Here is a 20,016-nt window from a genome sequence, read left to right on the forward strand (position 1 = left end):
CAATAAGCATTATTATTAGAATCATAGAATAGTAAAATTGGAAGGGGCCATCAGGTTCAACCCCCTGTTTAGTGCAGGACTCCAAATTAAACCATTCCTCTCAGATGACCATCCAGCTGCATCTTAAAAGCCTCTACTGTGGGTGAGTCCATGACCTCCCTAGGAAATTCGTTCTATTGTACTGCTCTTAACAGGAAATTTTTCCTCATCTAGCTGGAATTTGACTTCCTGTAGTTTGAGTCCATTATTCTGTATCCTGCACTTTGGGATGATTGAGAAGAGATTCTGGCCTTCCTCTTTGTGACAGCCTTTCAAGTACTTGTAGAGTGCTATCATATCGCCCCTCAGTCTTCTCTTCTTGAGGCTAAACCTGCTCAGTTCTTTTGATCTCTGTTCACAGGGCTTTGTTTCCAGTCCCTCAATCTTCCTTGTTGCCCTCCTCTGAACCCTTTCCAGCTTGTCTGCATCTTTCTTAAACTGTGGTGACCAGAACTGAACACACTACTCCAGATGAGACTTAACCAGTGTTGAGTGAAATTATTACTATTTATTTCATTTCTCTTTAATACATAGGACTTGTTCCAATATGGATGGGTTGACCACCAAACATCTCCCTAGGTGCCTACTATACTCCTTAGCCCCACTGATTTTCATTTTTAATATTTAACCATTAAATTCTTTCTTGTAATTAGAGGCTGGCATTGTTCCTTTAGCATCATCTTTATTTCCAAGAATGCTTTTGAGCTCTGCATGAGCTGCAAAAGCATTCTTAGAAAATAAGGACAGGTAGTTGCTTCCCAGACCTATGTTTTAAAAAATGCTGAGCCACCCAGAAAGAAGAAAAAGGTAAGTTGAGGTGGCAGGAAGAGAACTCCAAATAGATAATGTTTTTTGTTTTGGTACCTTCTAAGGAGACTATGGAATGTCCAGGGCACAGGAGAACAAGTTTGGATCAGAAAATGTATTTATAATCTTTCCTTTTTCTGGCAAGGAACCCAAGGTGACTCATAATTCTCCTCCCCTTTCCCATTTTTATCATCACAGCAACCCTGTGAGGTAGTTTAGGTTGAGCTTGTCTGCATCTTTGAGCCAAAATCAACTAGTTGCATGGCTGAGTGGAAACTAGGACACTCCTGAGACCCAATCCAAAACTGTAACCAGTACTTCCCATTGACTCCTGATTGTGGGTGCAAAGCAGTGGTTTCATGTGCAAGAGATCAAACCCTGTTTCTACTTTATATTTCTTTTCTTTTAGCCTCAGCACTTGGACCATTGGGAAATATTTTTTTTGTAACTGGACACACCTACTTAGGCAGCCATTTTGTGAAACACTCATGACAGCACATTGAAGATTCTAAATGCTGGCCTAAACAGCGTGGAAATGCCTGCCATAGGGTGTGCTGTGAAGTTTGTTCTGCTTATGGTAATAAGAACAGTGGTGATATGCTTAGAATGGACCAAAAAAATCAATGGCACATGAAATACTTCCAGAAACTGAGTAGACATGATGGATAGTAGTATTGGGATTCTGTTGTTCCAGTAGGGTGCACACCCTTCTGCTACATTCGCATGAATATACGCATTCCCCTGTGCTTGGAGATGAACATACAAATAGAAAATGTGATACTACTTTTTAAAAACTTGTAGTAACTACATACCGTATTTTTCGCTCTATAAGATGCACCTGACCATAAGATGCACCTAGTTTTTAGAGGAGGAAAACAAGGAAAAAAATACTCTGAATCAAATGGTTTACTAAACTATTTAATAAACTATAACAGAATACAGTAATACCGTATTTCAACCTTGTAAAGTGAACAGCAGTCGACAGTGGCATTAAGAACCATCATCACTGTCATTAACAAAAGAAAGACTTTAAAGTTTGAGTACTCTTCTAGTTTTCATTGAACCCATAGAACTCATCATCACTAGAGTCAGAATTTATGAAGCTCTGTTGCTCACAATCACTGACATCACTTTCTTAGTAGTGGAATTATTGAAGGAATCCAGTTATACAAGAGCTGCTGCAGACAATTCAATAACAAATCTAAAAAAACCAGTAATGTCCACGCTGCCCTACTAGTAAATAATAGAAAAAAACTTCTGACAAAAAATGAGATATTGTACGGTAAATCAAACACACAGCGGACTAAGCAGCCTTTGAAGAATAAACTTTGTACACGAAGGTAATGCTGTTCAAATATCCACTGATCCTAAAAAAATGTGTCTGATCAACTAACAGATAACTGATCCATGGAAAGCTTCCTGATAATCACAGGCACATTCCCCATCACTTCCCCATGGGCTTCATTAAAAGACGGTTGCCATTTGAAAACACACACTGACCTGTGATTAACAGCTCTCACCTGCACCGGAGGAGGGGGGTGGAGCAGGGTGCGCCCAGCGGGTGCCGGCCAGGTGGTGCCACATGGTGCAGGCCGGCCGGCAGCGTCCTGGGTGTTGGGCACACACACATTCGCCCTATAAGACGCACAGACATTTCCCCTTTTGAGGGGGAAAAAGTGCGTCTTATAGAGCAAAAAATACAGTACATACTTATTCTGCATAAGACAGGACTCTGTAGTTGTCTTTTACAAAGTGGCCCAGATTCCACTTTGTAATTCCAGATTCCAGAGTATAATCCCCCAGACGTGCGCCCCTCTCCCCTCCCCAGGCCTAGTCCATTAAATCAGGCAACAGAAGAAACATCTCTGTTGTCAGTAGTCATCACTAGTAAAATGGTTTATGGTGTTGTCTGCGCAGCGCTGGGGTCATGGGATATGCTTAGATGTTCGGGTTTTCTTAGTAAGGCTTGCTGAGCAAAATAGGTGGAGAGAAGGGCACTGCTGAACTATGAGGTCTGAACTATGAGCCTCATCCTCCCTCTCATCCAACCCCCCTGTCCTTTCACCTTGGTCTGAAAAGTCAAGGATAAAGCAGGCATGGGTTTGTTGGTTTCATTTTTATCCTTCAAAGTGCTTCCGCCTTTGTGGCCCCTCGCCAGTTACGCCATCGCTGCTGCTGGTCGGAAGGGAACAAGTATGTATAGTCAAAGTCCTCTGAGCTAGGAGGTGAACAAAGGCTCCCCCTCCCGTTCCTCCTCTTCTTTCCGGTCTGCGTCCTGTTGGAAGAATACTGATTGAGCTGGGAGAACAAGGGCACAACTTATCACTCGGGCGATTTTGTTCTGCAGAGGGAGGCGGCTGGCGGCGCACTGGATAGACCAGAAGCTGGTCTTCGCCTCCTTCTCCGTGTGACTTCTTCGCAACCTTCTCCAACCTCGCAACCTCCAAATGTGCTGGGACCACAACGTCCATAATCCTTCAGGTTGCTATGATGGCTAGAGCAGCATGGGAGTTCAACGCCACCCGCCCAAAGGGCATCCAGGTTGGGGATCGCTGCTTTGCCACCTTTTAAAGATGCTGCAATTCCACTTGGGGTGTTTCCCCCACCGCTCGAGAGCCTCGCATCTTCTGTGCACCACAGTAACACACTTCCAGAGGTGGTGCTGGAGAAAGTGAAACACCACCGGGCACTCCGGCCTGAGCGGCAATTATTTTTATGATCAAGCACCAACGGCATGCTGGGGCAGACACGGTCAGTGCTGGGCTAACAGGCTGTAAGAGCCATGTGACACACACAAGTAGCCGCACACTTTTCTGGGCAAGCGCATAACTGTGTTGGCACAGTAACTGGGCGCTGATGTCTTTCTAGAGCAAGTGTGAATGCGGTGGGAGTAGGATTTCGATATCAGAGGTAGACGAGGGCGGGATGATGCTTTCTATCAAGTAGCAAGAGGCTTGCCTCCCCTATGAGAAGGGGAGGGGAGAACAGGACGAGGTTCCTCCAGTCTTAAGGGCAGAGACTCCTTTTTCCAACAACGCTACTTGGAGGCAGCAGGAATTCCTTTTTTCAAGCATCCTTCTAGGGCTGCAGCGCCTCAGCATCTTTCCTCCACTCTCGATTGTTAGGCTCTCCCTCTGCATGACACCGGGAAAGAAATTCCACCCGCTCGCTGTCCCAACACTTCTCGCTATAGGGGGCGTGGCCCTGAGATAAGGGAACCTGACTCGAGGCGTGGCTTCTGACGCGATGACGTAACGCGTTGCGCGGTGAGGTCAGTCTAGCGCCGCCGTTGCTGGTCCCGCTGCCCGTCGCTCTGTCTGCTTTGCTCGGCTCGCTGTAGTCTTTCACCCCCCTCTACGGAGTGCGGCGCGTTCCGTGAACCTTGGACATTGTAGGATTTGGTCTGATAGGAGCTTAGTGACAAATCGGCCTGGTCTGACTCTTCGCTTGGCTTCAGGTAAGAGCTGGGCCGGGTCGGGAGCGGTTGCGGGGGTTGGTATTCTCCTTGTTCAGTTACGTTGTCTTGCCGGCGTAACCCGCATTGCGTAATGTGACCGTTGCGTCAGGCGGATTACGCATTTTGCGCGGAGGCCTATTGCGCAAAGGTCTTAGGCGAACCTTTACGATCTATTCTGTCTGTTCGTGGGATTCTTCCTTGTGTTTCTTGCTACTGAAGGGCGCATCTTATTTCTTTTGTATTTGTGCATATTTCGTAGTTGGTGGCTAAGTTCTGCGCCGGCTTCTTGCGTAGGAGATGGCTCGCTATTTTGCACGGTTACGCGGATTGCGGTAGGTTTGTGGAAGGTTTTTGGTGGCTGCGGAGTTTGCGTAAGAGCGGCTTCTCTATTCCCTGTAGGGTACGTGATTGTCGTAAGTATGTCCGTGTCCTCAGCGCGTACCGCTATGAAACCGGCTTACATTGTAGGTGCACTCCTCACTTTCCTCGCGCATTCGGCCTGTTGACTCTTGGGGTATGCGCCTGTGCGGGTGTGAGAGAAAATAGCGGAGTGTCTCTGACTCCGGTGCGCGGGTGGCGCAGTGAGCGAGCCTGGGCGGGGCGGGTGCTGATGGTACTTCCTGCCGCCGCCATTTTGTCATCGAGCAGGAGGGGAAACGGTGGTAGCGGCCACGACTCCGGTAAGGAGGATGGCCGGCCGGCCGGCGGGCAAACAGGCACGAGGTAGCAGCAGTCAAGGAGGGGGTTGACTGACTCTTTCCTTCCTCGAAATAGAGTGCACCAGGCGACTCCGTTTCTTCGCGCCGTGCTCTGTCCTGCCTGCCAAAGGTTGCGGTTCCTCCAGGCCTGGCCGACCGCTGGTCCTGCCCTAGCGCCGCCCCCACTTTAGATATTTCAGCAGCAGCTCTGGTTGTACCTTGCCTCCCAGTGACTCCCTGTGAGTGGAGGCCTTGTTGTCTGGCATCTTGGCTCGAACTGGTACTTTTTAAAAAAAAAATTGGTTTCCGGCATTTCTTGTTTTGCAGTCTGATAAGAATGGGCTAAGGATGCGCGGCAAACGGTATTTTTCTTAGCAAGGCCGCAGTCGGCGGCTACATACCTAAGGGAAAAAAAAAAGCCCTGTGGAACTCACTTGTGATCAGATTCGGAGATCTGCTAGGATCTTAGCTGTTATTTTTAGGCTCCAGTTTGTTTCCTCTGAAGTATCGCTTAGGTGTTCAGCACATGGAACTACACTCTTCCTTTCTTTTCCATTGCCCTCAGGAAAGCCGCGTAGTTCTAACGTTCCATATAGTTCAGTAGAAACTAAGTTTAGGCAGAGATTATAATTCACTTACCTTTTTAGAAGAAGTTCCAGTAGAAACTGATCACCTAATTAAAAATCTTTGATATTCCTGAACTTTTAAAGGACATCATTCTTAGTAGATCTGCAGATGCCTGGTTGAAAAGAAGCTGGCATGTTGGTTTATAGCTTATCTTGTCACTTATTAAAACATTTGCAAAACTTAGGAAATTATTATGGAGGGTCACTTGCTAGAATTTGTATGTATGAGATTTTAATAAACTATGGGGTGGCTCTGACTTGTATAATGTTCATAATCATAACATTTATTATGTTGAGATAAAACCAATCATGCATTTTCATGGTTTCACTTTACCAAAAAGTTTGTCTTGTTGCAATTCTAGTTAGTTAGGTTTATATTAATTTTCCCAAGGTTTTTCATCAGTATTGCTAGTAGGTCTTTTGAACTAAATGTTAGACTGTAGTTCAAATCTTCAGTTTATAAATCATGTAGTTAAGTGACAATAGAATTGAACCTGAAAACAATGTATAGTTTGATAATTTAAATTTGGAGGCATTGTATTAATGCAGATGGATTTCCCTGGCTGTTGATATAGATTGTGTTTGCATGTAACCGTTACCCCATGTGCTCAAGTGAACATTCTGCCTTATGACAACTTCCAAAACATCCCAGGGACACACTATTCCTGTATTATGCAGCATAACATTCAAACCCAGGATTCTGGTTAGATGAGGGAGAAACAACATAGTGTTATCCCATAGTTTGTTGTTGACTTACATCTCCAACACATTTTGCATGTAACAATGAACTACAAATTAAACAACACATGTTTGATTGGAGCTGCACAGGAGCTCTTTCCCACCTTCCTGTTCATTGCCTCTGCTCTTACTTCAGTAAACTGCCCAGATGCTTAGTGTTCCTAGTTTGTCCATTATTATTCAGGAAGAAATTAATTAAAATTTTAAACCCTCATTTATTGTTCCCTTCTCAATGAGCCAGTGGGTATGTATTTCAAGATGAACAACCCCAACCCAGAAATGGGATATTCTTAGGTTGTTAGAGTAAAGTGGAATTGGCAAGTATATGGTTGACAGCTTGCCTGGCATTATTCTTGACTGACTACAGGTTGTTTATTCTCTAGTTAGTTATTACATGTGAATCAGGTCTCTAATTGGCATTTTTATCAGTAACCCAGCATTCTGAGCAGTATTACTGAACAATTCTGGAAATAAAGCAGAAACCGCAAATGGTCAAGTACACTTGCTTGCCCCCAGGCAGTCCAACTTTTAAACTACAAAAGGGTAGCTTACATAACAGTGTCTTGCACCAACCTGATCTGTTGAGATGTTTTCCTTGCAGCATTTTTTAACTTGTGGAGACATCATCATCTATAGGAAGATCAGAACTGGACAAGAATAGCTTGTGCCCTAAATTTCTGGAATGCTCTCTACTCCTAAACTTGTAATGGGACCACCCAGCTGGTGTGTTGTGCTTCTCAGTTCTCCTTTGTACCTTCCCCCACCTCCAACAGAAACTATGGTAGTAAAGGAATGAGTATAAATTAGATATTCAAACTAATTTGCTGCACCCAGTGGCACCTGCTGATCCTTCTGCATACTGCATTAGAGGACCAGCAGTTGCAGATTCCTTAACGATTTGCTAAAAGCAAATCTCCCTGCTTTCATGAAAAATATTGCAGTATGTTTGGATTGGCTAGTAGTTAAATCAGTGCTTGTGACATTAAAATCTGTTACCTAAATCCCATAGAGTCTGAGTATTCAAGAGGGACCACAGTAGAATGTCATCAGGAATAGAGCTGTTCTTACGGTTAGCCTGTACCTTGTTAGCCATGTGGTTTTTGCCTACAAGCTATTCTGCATGATTTTAGCAGAGTAGGAGGTAGTATTTTCTTGGTCATTTATTGTGCTTCATCTGAAAGCTTGTGCATGAGCCAGCTTTGCCTACAAAATGGTAGGAAAGAAATCATGTGCACTATCTTGCATGTTTCTGGTTATGTACACATGTTTAGGATTTACTCTGTTTTGTATTTTTCAGATGTGTATAAAGCCAAATACACTTCTGTCTTTCATACCTGGCAGTGTCTATGTTTTGTCTGTTGTCCTATATAGGATGGTGCAATGTGTAAAGCTGATTTGATACGAAGACTTTCTTCAGATGCATAGTGCAGTTTGAATTTGCAATTTTGACTTTATGCAAACACCCCATTGCAGTTTTCTATACTATCATGCTGACATTTGCTCAATTTAGTATTAACTGTTAGCACAGATTGTCTACATTCAGGCTGGCAGTGGTATAGTGATATAATTTCTGATATCCAGGTGGTGATGTGGTTGTATCTGTTAGGTCAACACTTAGTAGTTAGCATTTTAGTGATTTGTAGGAAGCATAAGTAGAGGGGGAAGCTAAGTACCTATATTGCACCTTTTCACATTGCTGTGACTTCTGATGCTGTAGCCTGTATTCAGGGCAGAGTTTTCTGCTAACTTACTCCCTGCTGTTGGTGTAGTTCTTTTTGGTCTGAAGCATACCCTTGCTTATTATGCGCCTTCTGTTTTGGTAGCACATTTAGTTGGTTCTGTAAGACTCTTCAGAAAACTGGGTATGTTTTTTTGATAGAAGGCATGGCTATATAGAAATGTAATAGTTTGGCATTCTTTGTGGAAACTTAGTGGTGAGGTTAGGAATTTGGATTTTTGTCTTTGAGCTTGTCAGAGTTTTGCTTTATGGTGTTTGTTTCCCTAAGAGGAACCATCTAAACCTTTTGATAATGGATACCTATTCTGAGCTTTCTTTTGAGGTATCCTCTTTTTATTCAACTCCCTACTTTCTGCTTCTTGCCTGGAGGGTTTTTCTTATGTGGTCAAGAAAGGAAACTTCTTTTTTCAACTTACAGTATTACAGATGTTTGGAATTGAATGAGTAAGGCACCTTTCCATCCATGGTTTATGAATAAATTCATTTTGTCCTGATCTGTTATCACTATCAAAAGTGAGACTGTTATTTCTCAGTATAGGCATTGACATTTTTTTCTCTTATATCCTTTCTCGGGGACTAAATTCTCTTTTCTTTTCAAAGCTCACCCTATGACTGTATGGAAAGTTCTAAACTTAAAAATACAGAATAATTCCCAAAACAACTGAGATTATTCTAAACAGACAGTGGGGACAAACATAAGCTATGTAAGGTGAGAGCTGGAAGTTCATGCAAGAATTCAACTGCCGTTTCCTTTTTTCACAAAATGAGTTTGGCTCCTGTGATTAGATTGCACATGTGAGCAGTTCTTTTTCCTTAAGTCAGCTGACTCTGTGGTTCATTATTAGGAGAATGCCATTCTTCAAATTCATCCCTTGCTAATGTATCCAATGTCTGCCAGTTCTTTAGTGCTAGCTTTGTGTGGTCATTACCTCTGTAAAAATCCAAAGCCGCCTGAGGAGGAAAAAAGACCTACCTATATGGCTTAATGAAAGTCTAAATACTTATAATGGGCTGGTTGTCTAACCTTGCAATGAGGAAACAACAAAAGGAAAAGGCATTTACAGGCAGTCCTCAAGTTATGAATGTCTAAGTTACAAACAACTTGTAGTTATGAACAAATTTAAAAAATTACGAGTATCATCATCGGGGGGGGGGCTCCAACACATAACCGTAGGGAGAGGAAGCAAAAGGGGAGAGAGGGAGGTCTCCAAAGCATGCTTTTTTGCCCTACCCATCCAAAGAGGGAGCTCTCTCCAGCATTTCCTTGCTGTAAAGAGGAGACACTGGTGAGTTTGGGTGGGTGAGGGCTAGAGATATTAGTAGTTTTCCACTTTAATGGGGGTCCTTTGCCCCTAACCCCTGCTAATGTGATGGGCCAACTATACATGGCATGACTTAAATACAAATTTAATTTAAAGACAAATGTTCATTTTCTCAGGAATGGAACTTATTCTTAACCCAGGGTCTATCTGTATAAGCCCCCAAAGAAGAGAAAATACACTTGCGTGCTAGGCATGCTTTTTCAGGCACATTTTGCAAAGTACTTAGCTAATCTTATTCTGTATGTGTAAAAAAAAAATCCAATACTACTTCTGTTTTATAAATGCTCAAATCAGATATAGTGTTGAAACAGCAATTCTGTTTTGCCTTGAGGGACTAGATTTTTCTTGATTAGAGCATCTTTCCAACATACTTTCTTACACTCATTAATCAAATGGTCTTTCCTAGTCTCTTATGCAGGATAAGCTCAAGACTAGGACATGGCTTGAATTCTGATGCATTCTTATTCATCAAGAGTTAATACCATAGTGTGAGTCAAAAAAATCATAGTTTTTCCCACAGAGTTCTCATGCTGTTCAAGATACTTCTGTTTCACAGACTGAGAGTAGGTTCTTGCAGGGACCTCTGCACATTAATTTATTACCAAAGCTATCTACATGCAAGTATGAACTGCTACCGAAGCCCAGACTGTGGATTACTGAATAAAGTGTAATGTTGAGATCACAGTTTCCTTTTTGGTCTCTGTAAATATCTGCCTTCACTGTACATGGAGATAACAGACCAGTTTGACACCAAAGGAGTTCGTATTTGTGTTTGTAGAATCTGTATTTAGTCTGCAGAAGTTGTTTATCTGAGACTCTATCAGGGAAACCTTGGTATGGAATTGGAGAAACATTACCTGAACCAGTATAATATATTTCAGAGTATATTTTCAGAGAACGCTCTTAGTTTTGGCAAGATTAATTAAGCACATTAAATCAGTTTCAGAGGAATTTGTTCAATGTTTTGTTGAAATGTAGTTTCATTCTTATTGATTCTTATTGTGCAAAGTATATAACTTGCATTTATGCTGCTTGAATAATAAATATGTAGACACCAGAAAGTAAATGCTTAATGACTTCCTGCAGTATACTGGACAGATCTGCTGTTATATTATTTGTATTCTATCTATTGGCAGTACTCAAGGCATCTTACAATACTGTTTGGGCATAAGGAGAATATTTTCAGGGCATATGTGATTGCATGTGTGTGTTACTGTTTATAACAACCTTGCCCTGCCTGCTAGCTATGGAAAGTGGGAATTGTGGTTCAACACATCTGGAGAACTCCAGATTAGTAAAGGCTGGTCTGTATAAAAGTGATCATTTCTGATTTGCAACAATTGGGATTTTCTGTGGTCTCTTTCCTGAGAATCCTTTATACTTGGTATTTAGGTTCTGATAAACACCTTTTTGTTTTATTGGTGTCTGTCACTGATGGATTTCACTTTCCTGCTTCCAGGATAAATAAGATATCAGTGTTAACATTTTTATTGTCTGCCTTTTTTCAGGTGAAGTAGTGCCAGTGTAAATTTAAAATTACAATGTTTCTCTCACTTATTTGCTATTTTTAGTCTAGTAAAATACTGTTTAAACAAGTATAACACCATCCTGTAATACAATGTTAATTTATACTCCTTTCCTTTTTATGATTGTAACTATGTTGAATTTAAAATTTTGGATGAGTCATTGCTGAGTCACTTCAGGTCACTTATCAGTGGTTAAGGATTCGAAAAGATTTTCTGGATTATAATTCATTGCAATTATAATACAGAAACGCAAACACTACAGCCTACTAGATATAAATTGTGTGAAATAAGAACAGACTCTGAAAAATAATGAGGTCTAATTTTAATATTTGTCACAATGTTTTAAGTTACGGTGCAGGAGTCTGATGCCCTCCATTCACAATGCTTTTTACAGAATTATACAGAAAATACAAGATTGTTGGCTTTGGTGCTGTTTGCAGAGAGCTGAAGAGCATATTTGATGCAGCATGCTATACACAGAACTGAGGCATAAATATAGAGGACTTTGAAAAGCATGACATGTAAAAACAATGCTTATGTTGTTTGCTGGTCTTGGAGTCCAGTTTGTATGTTATCAAGATATCTATTGAATTTTGACCTATTGATGGTCTCCAGCAGCAAGGTAGACCATTGCTTGATCTCATTTGGCTTTCTGCCACTACTTTCAGACTCTTCTCACTGACTCATCTGTACTCCTCCCTCACACACATGCTTTCTCTGCCTTCCTTTGTTCTGTTTTATTCAGATGTAGTCTATTCCTCTGGCCCTGTTAGAGTAAAGCTAATCAAATAGTATGCCTGTTACAGAACTTTATGCATAATGAACAAAGCCTTGTTTGATAGGGAGAACAGGTCCCAGCCTCCCCAAGTCCTGCACAGTGACTTCTTCCAGACAGTAGCTGTGCTGCTGGTTTATCTTTCTGTGTTTGTATTAATTTTTTACTCTTTGATTTCTCATCTATAGAGCATTTCAAAACCCTTTGCAGTTTGGGTGAGTTGAGTATATTAGGCGTTTAGAAGGGTCTGTGACAAAACATACAGGTTTTAAACACAAGGTTAATGCACTGGTTAATGGCCATTGACATCAAAAGGGCACTGAAAGCTTGGTGCCCTTGTCTCGTTTAAAGTAGTATATACTCAGACTGTTCTGGGCATTTGGAGGTTTTTTCCTTCAGCTGAAATGCCATTTGTTCCCCCAAAATACCATGCTAACATTTTTCATTTCATCTTTCTAACCATAACTCTATCCTGCACCAGTGAAGCTGGGAAAGATGAAATATTATAGGGTACAGATAGAATCTGTGACAGAATGTCAGGTGGAAGGAAAAGTGAAAGACCCCCCTTCCCTATTTTAGTCTTAAAAATAGTGTATGGTTTGGACTTTCTCATGGAATCAGTGATTTATGAAGGGTTAAGCTATTTAAATTTTAAAACATTTATACCCATCCATTTCTTCAAGGACTTGCAATTCAAGCTAGTGGTTTGGAATGTTAAAACTGTATGACTGCAAAAAGATTGCCGTCTGAACGAACACTTACTGAATGTGCTTCTGTAGGTGTCTGCAGCCTTGAAATCTGTATATTATCCTGTCAAAATCTTGTTTAACCCTGTGAAAAACCATCTTAAAGGAAATATTTTCTTTTAACAACTAACAAAACTTTGTGTTACTGTAAATGGGGTAGGATGCACCTTTCCTCTTTCCTAGGCACTCAAGAAAGAGTGGAAAATGTGGAGGACACTGAGAACTGTCAGGTCCACACTTTAAAGCTAGATGATCTTGCTGCAAAGGGGATGATATACTCACTACCCTGTTTCACTAGCAACTGTCTTTTTACAGCTTGCTGTTTGAAAAGTGTCATATGAGAAACAGCAACGAAATATCTATTTAATCAGCATTTGTGGCTAGGACCTACTGCAGTTTGAAAGCAGGTACTTATCACAGCACTGAGCATGCAAAACTTCTCATTTTTTATCACTGGCACCTGTACACTTCTGATTCAATGTGTACATTAAAAATCAAACAGTTCAACAGTATATTTCTAGCTGCTTAAAAATAAAAGTGGCAAAGTAGTGACAGTTACCTCAGTGTTTGGTGGGGATGTCAGTGAAGAGAGTACGAAACAGTGGGGAGAGAAATAAGTCATTGTAGTGAAAAAGAAATTGCAAGTGGTGTGGGTAGACTGAGCAAGTTACAATTGCTTCAGAGTGCTGCTTGAGCATTGGTGAAGTGGCTGTTGCTGGCAGTGGCCCAGGCAAGAGCAGCAAGGGGTTTTGCCATTTTTGTTGAGTATCTTTTTCACCACTTCCACAGTGGGACTGATCACCTGGGTTTGGATCCACTGTTGCTTCAACAACCCCTGAAACAAAGGACAGCTTGTCACTATGGCTTGTTACCTCAAAGCAAGTAATTCTGCAATAAATGGTTCAGGTTTGCATAATAAAATAACCCACAACAACTAATCTTTAATGGATTGCTGGAAATGCAGTCAGTGTGCCCCAAGTACCTTCAAAGCTGATCAGGGCTGGGCCTCTATGACATGGTAAAATGGTATAACCTAGGCAAGTCTTCTCCATTCCCCTAGCTTTGTTTTGAAACTTGCTCTAGCTGATTAAAATGAATAACTGAACCAGCTTTTTCCTACCGAGTTAGTGACTAATTTTCCTGTGTCTCCACAATTTTTGAATTTGAGCTTTTCTTTACAAAGAAGCAGGACAGACTTATTACCATGATCACCCTTGCATACTTTAGTTGAAGCCAATTGTGTACCTTTAGCATTCCATGTTCTCAGTGTCATATTTAATCTATTTAGATCTGGAAAATGTTAATTGTTTCCATTGTTCATACTTGATCTGAAATAAATAAAACACACTTTAAAACCACACTTATAATCTCACGCATATGCAGACTTTTACTGAAATAATTGTGAAAAGTTAATGAAATTGCATGCATTTTCTTTAAGAGAAAAAATTATTGAAAACAAATACCCTTATAAATTTTAACAACTCAGAACTGTGCATGATATGTGACATTCATTTACAATTTTATACTACTTCCTAATATATTTGCAGTTGATATCCATTCATTGTTACTCCTAAATTTATGAAAAATAGACAAAAATTAAAGCATTGGAGAAGTTCTGGGAAAATTCAGAAGAATGATTTGCTTCTATACTGGCTGTGGAAGCAGTGAAGCCCTTTCTTCTAGAGCTAATGCAGAATCCAGGCATTCTAGAGACAGAGGAACAGAGCAGTCCCTCTTGAGAGTTGTGGGAAAAAATCCCTTGAAAGCTAGCAACTTTGTAGAAGGGCTTAAGAAGGTTGACTTAACATGAAAGCTGCTTCAATCTTAGAAGCACTGTGCTGGGAGAATACACTCATTTGCAGGACATTAGCAGATATTTACTAACGAATTTTGGCAGACTGTGGGTTGGATCCATTAGCACCTTGCACAAACTAAACCAGCCCCACCAAATTCTTTTATTTACTGCATGCTACTCTAGAATAAGAAAGCTGCTCTAGAGGGTCCTCTGAAGATGAGACTGTGGATGAGAGGAATGAGCCATAGAATTAGAACCCCAAGGGTCTGGAATGGGTTTCCATGGAATGGGTGGTTGAAGCTCCATCAGTGAGGGTGGTTAAGGATAGGCTGAACATGTACATGGTAGGCATGTCATGAGCAGAGCCTGCTGGAGCCAAGGATCAGACTAGATGGCCCAGGAGACCCCTTCTGACTTGCTCTGTTTCTCTGTTTCTAATTTTCACTATGCAAACAGAATTCTGTTTGTCTTTTGATTTAATTCTTATGTAAGTTAGTATATCTGTTTAACAGGCCCTTTATTTGCAACTTCTGCAGATTATTGTTCTTAGTACTGTTATCTTTAATTTTTAAAAGCCTATTTAAAAACAGCTTACACTGTGTTATGAACTAGTGGACTTTTACAAGATGTATTAGCTTAGTCATAAATGTTGGCTATATTTCCCTAAATCAGCAGATGGATAGATAATTGATTCCCCGCCCCCCCCCACGACTTTCCAGTATCATATAATATGTTGGTACTGCTGTACATTAGAAAGGTTCTGTTTTGCACCTCTTTTTAAAGTTGCCGTATGTTTTAGTTAGATTTGAAAGTAGGGAATACATCTTCTCACTGTTTGCTTTAAAAATTTCTACTACTGTGGAATATTTAAATTAATTTTAATACTTTATTAAAATATCTTTTCAGGTATTTCAAAATGGTTCTTGTTTGGGAAAAAGGTGATCTATTAGCTCCCACTTTGATAATCACTTTTTAAAAGATAGTATATGGTTATCTGTAACTACACTTATAATTGTTGTTTTTTACTTTCACACTATAAAGAGATATCATATCTTGGAGCATCTGTGCTTTAACAAGCTGTTTATTAAGGAAGATTACTCAGAGCAGTGTATTCACTCTGTTGAGTGGGTAGCTGAAATAGTTTGATTGGTCAGCTGTTTCAGCTACTCCCTACCCTGTCAGGCTCTGCCCCTATTGTTGAAAATTCCAGGAGCTGAAGATCATGAAACAATTAGGCTTAACTACAGAAGATGGGAAAATCACATCAAGGCTGACAGAGTACACAGTACACAGATACACAGATGCTATAGCTAAAACATAAATCCAGAGCAGGTTTGTAGCTATATTAGTTTCAGTCTGCTGTTCTCAAGGGTGTGGCTAGGCTGTTTGGAGTTGTAAAGCTACTGTGGACCTGTGTGCCCACTTTGGCTGCTGAAGGTCCCCCATAAAAATCTTGGTCAGTTATTTGAACTATTGGTGCCCTGTGAGTGGGATTAAGATGCTCTCACCTACAGGGTGTTAAGATCATTGCTGTGAAAACAGCCTTTGTACTGGGATGATCCAGTCAACTCTGATCTTTGCTTTGAAGGATGGTTAGTGAGCCAATAGTGGCAATGGTGAGATATATGTCCCACTGAAAATATTAGGCAGGTTTGCATGAAATGGTCAGCTTGAACCCATAATAAGCTGTGGTATGTGCCAAATGCCATTTCAGCATGCAACTCATGATGTGGAGTTGTGTTCTGTTGCCCATAGTCTTGCTACTAATTGAAGGCTGCGCATCAAATAATCCATGATGTCCAAGTTTGCATGACACAGTGCAATTCCCAGTAGACCTGATCAGTTGTTGCATATTGAAAATGGTGGCCTCATGACATGCAGTTCGTCATGGGGTAAATATCTTCAATATGGGATGGCATGTCTCGAAAAGGAGTCCCTAGTTAAGGGCTATACAAAACTATTTGCTATTACCAAATTCAGGAAAAATATTTTTTTTAATAACAGATAGTGGGACTAGTGACTACAGAACCCCTAAACAGTAAGAACTAGCTTGTTTGCAAGCTGTTTTTGACCTTTTTAGCAAACTAATATGATCCCTCTTGGTGCCTCTGCACTGACAGCATTTTAAAAACATTTATTTCAACATCCACAGGAGATCACATTGGGACATATAACTGGGCCTTGAAACACTAACAGTTATCTATCCTTGCACTATCATGCTGCTGCCATCTTGGAAACATCTGGGTTACCTTGGATGCTGTAGCAGATGCACCTTTACTATGATCCAGAACCATAAGTGTTAAAACCTTCAGAAACAGTATATTTGTGCATGTGAGGTTCTAGATAGAAGCAGTACAGAATTATAGTAGTTGTCCTGGTTTACACAGCACAAACTCCTATTATATGTAGCTAACCACAGTGGGTTCTCATGTTGTCCAGTCCATGTCTAGCACAGGTGGCTTAAATTTTGCCACCATGCCATTCTGCCAAACCATGCTTGTTTCTGATAATAGCATACTGAAGCTAAGTTACCATGTTGTCCAAACCAAGGAGACCATTTTGTTGGTTGAAAAATGCACTGACTCTCTGGATAAAAAGAGCTAAAAAGACACTGCCACTCCACTTTTTGTGATTTCACTTCCCAAAATCTGCCTAGCAATATATTACATTGAAGCATCTGCTATCTCCCTGGGCAGCCTTCTTCCACACCTTGTGCAATCTTTTGTTGCTTTACTTGTTAGCAAAGTACAGGTTTTTGGCCATAGGAACGAGCTGTGTGTAAGCTGCTCAATTATTTTGTTAGCACTTATCCTGCCAGCTTCAACTGTGTCTTCCAAGCAACCCCTCCTCTCCCCACAGCAATGATTTCTAAACAGTTCACCTGTGTAGAAATCCTATGTTTGAGAAATATAACTTGAATAGTAGTTTGGCACTTCATATTATACAATCCCTGAACATTATGTTGTATGCAAAATCGTTGCACATTTCAGCAATGGCCAGGTACTGATACTAACAGCGTCCACTTGATGGTAAATTCTTCTCACTTTCAAAAGCAAATTCCTCTTAGGGCTTGGAGCCCTAACATGAAGCCTTCTTTTTAATGTTTTTTTCTCTGCAGAGAAACTGGTATTCAAGTAGTTGCTGCAGGTATTTTTAGCAGTTGCAGTTTTCAAAGTTTGCTTTCTAGAGTCATTTGCTCACCTTATGACATGATGGATCCTGCAGAGGATGTGGTCAGCAAATCCTCCTCACAAGATCCTTCTGCAAAAGCATTGTAAAAATTGGCATATAGTGCATCTGGGGTCCCAGCTGAGTTGGAGGGACAAAAATAATGTATGGCAATATGCATACATTTCTGAAGTAAGACCTAACTAGGCATATTCATAGATCTCTGGATAAGCCCCAAAGGGACAAAATTACCTCAGGAGCACTAGGCATGACAATATGTTCTTCCTGTTTTCTGCACAGATGTTACTGCAAGGTTACTCTTGCATTCCTGCAAAGTGCAAAAGTGCATGGGCTGAAGAAAAAGTTTAAGAAATCACAACTTACACCAAGGAAGCAGAAGCATGGTCATTGCACCCAGCCTTGGAAATGGTATACCTCTGCACTGAGTGAAGTGCCTCCTCCTCTGTAGGCTTCCCCAGAGAGGAGGTTAGAAGGAAGAGGCTGAAGACATGGCTGTTCTTGAAGTGCAGCTTCAGTCTGCATGGCAACTGAGACTAGCAGCCAAAGAGCCCAGAGGACTGAGTGAGGATGCAGTGAAGGAGGACCTGCTACTAGTCATTGCTCAACGGGCTGTGCTTTTCCTTAACAAGTATAAAACTGACCTGGTGCAATCTACAAGGGACTCGATCAATACCGCTGAAGCAGCAGGGAAGACTTTTCAAATGAATCAATGAGCAGAAACCTAAAATAAAGGCCAGCAAAGTTTTTCTGCAGGCTGTCTGGTCAACTTGGACAATAACTAATACAGACTCTGTGTTGGACAAATTGGTGCACAAAAGCATGGCAACCTCAGACCCCATATTTGACAGTGTGATGAGGAAGTGAACGCCAGCCATTGATAAGAGACTGTGCTTTGAAGTTTAACAGCAGCTCTTTGAGCAGCATAGCAAGGCCACCAGGAGAGAACATCTACATGCCGTGTTCTTGCATGCTATGGCAACATTTTCTTCCCATCCTTTCCTAGTCTTCTTCCATATGAATATGGCCGTGTCACTGGGCTCTATAGCAGATCATTCGCTCACCTTGTACTGTGTCATAGAACCTGCAGTATAATGCTTGGCACCATGGAAAGAAGTGAAGGAGACAGACCTTGTACCCTAGCGATGTCTGTGGATCAGTTATTGCCAGCCATGTTCTTCAGCTGAGACTTGGATGAAAGAAGAAATTAAGAATGAGAAAGGCTCCATTACTCAGTAATGCCCTTACTTTCTCCGTATTAACCTCCCACTTCTACTTTCCTCTGGCACATCATACCTCACAGCTTCGTTCCTCTGTTTTAATAAAAGCTAATAGAAGTGCATTGCCAAGCATGTTGTGAGGGACAAGGCTGGCAGCACACTGTTGTGCTGAAGGTATTCCATTGATACACAAGGCACAAAAGTGAAGGTTAAGGATGGTTCACTTACATTTCTGCAACCATGGATTTGGTGCTTTCAAGGGAAGGGTAGTTGCTTATTTAACTTTTAGGATCACCAGCTAGCACCAGTACGGTACTTCTGTATATTTACATCTGTTGTGGTATGAATGGGATGCTGTTTCTGTGTGTGAATGGAGAAGAGGAGGTTTGAATTGCAGTCATCCTTGGGTATTCAAAAATGTTGTTATCTTCGGTTTCTTTGTCTTTATTACCTTCTTTGCTCTGTGTTCTTCCTGGTAATTTTAATGGTTAACGCCATGGAGGTTCTGCTTTTGAGGGTAAGTACCTACTTTTTCCATAGGTACCTGCAGCAGAACAAACGCTGAACCAACAAATGCTTGGTTTATGAACCAAGATATATTTGCTGCAGTAGGTAGGCTGGAGACTTGTTTGGTTTTCAGACCTCAAGAGACCTCCCTCTTTTCCCACTTACCTAACTTTCAGTACTAAAGGTGCTTGCTTCCAACCCATTTTCTGTCTCAGTGGACTAAAATAATTAACTCAAGCCAAAGTGATGAATTCCCATACTCTGTTCTTGCCACCTCCTTCGGTTCAGCTCCTCTTTTCTGAGCAGTTGGTTCAATATGAGACATAGATGCTTTCACCTCTATCTATCTTGCATGGGATTTTATTTATTATATTTTAGCCCACCTTTTTATTACAAGAAACTCAAAGCAGCTCACATAATTATCCTCCTCTCAATCTTATCCCCACAAAAACAACCCTGTGAGGTAGGTTGGGATGAATGTCTGACTGGCCCAAAGTGGCCCAGTGAGCTCCATGGCTGAGTGGGGACTAGAACTCCTGAGTCCCAGTCCCACACATTGAGTTATGGCAGAATAGCATTTATTTTTGTGATGATTGACATTGCTCTAGAAGCCCTTACCACTTAAACAGTGAGCAGCATGAGGTCATCAAGCACCATTGTGCGTAACACCTGTGCTGCATTCCCTAATGGCTGCACTGCACCTGGATGCTGCAAGTACAGATGCAAGAGGGCGGAGGAGTGCTACTTTGTTTAGTTTTTCAGGCTGCATGTGGGATGGTTCAGCAGCCTGCTGTGCATGGAAGTATCTGCTTCTGTGGAAGACTATATCATGGCTG

General features: G+C 41.3%; 1 protein-coding gene across 1 annotated transcript in view; it reads left to right on the forward strand.

Moving 5' to 3' along the window:
• The first annotated feature begins 4,093 nt into the window (after positions 1 to 4,093).
• Positions 4,094 to 20,016, forward strand: part of BRD4 (bromodomain containing 4) — a 110,261-nt gene continuing 94,338 nt past the window's right edge. The window contains exon 1 of the mRNA XM_044454086.1: positions 4,094 to 4,303. The gene's annotated coding sequence lies outside the window, so the exon portion shown is untranslated. The remainder of the gene's footprint in view (positions 4,304 to 20,016) is intronic.

The sequence above is a fragment of the Varanus komodoensis genome, unplaced genomic scaffold, assembly GCF_004798865.1.
Source record: "Varanus komodoensis strain SLA01 unplaced genomic scaffold, ASM479886v1 scaffold7_1, whole genome shotgun sequence".
Classification (NCBI taxonomy): domain Eukaryota; kingdom Metazoa; phylum Chordata; class Lepidosauria; order Squamata; family Varanidae; genus Varanus; species Varanus komodoensis.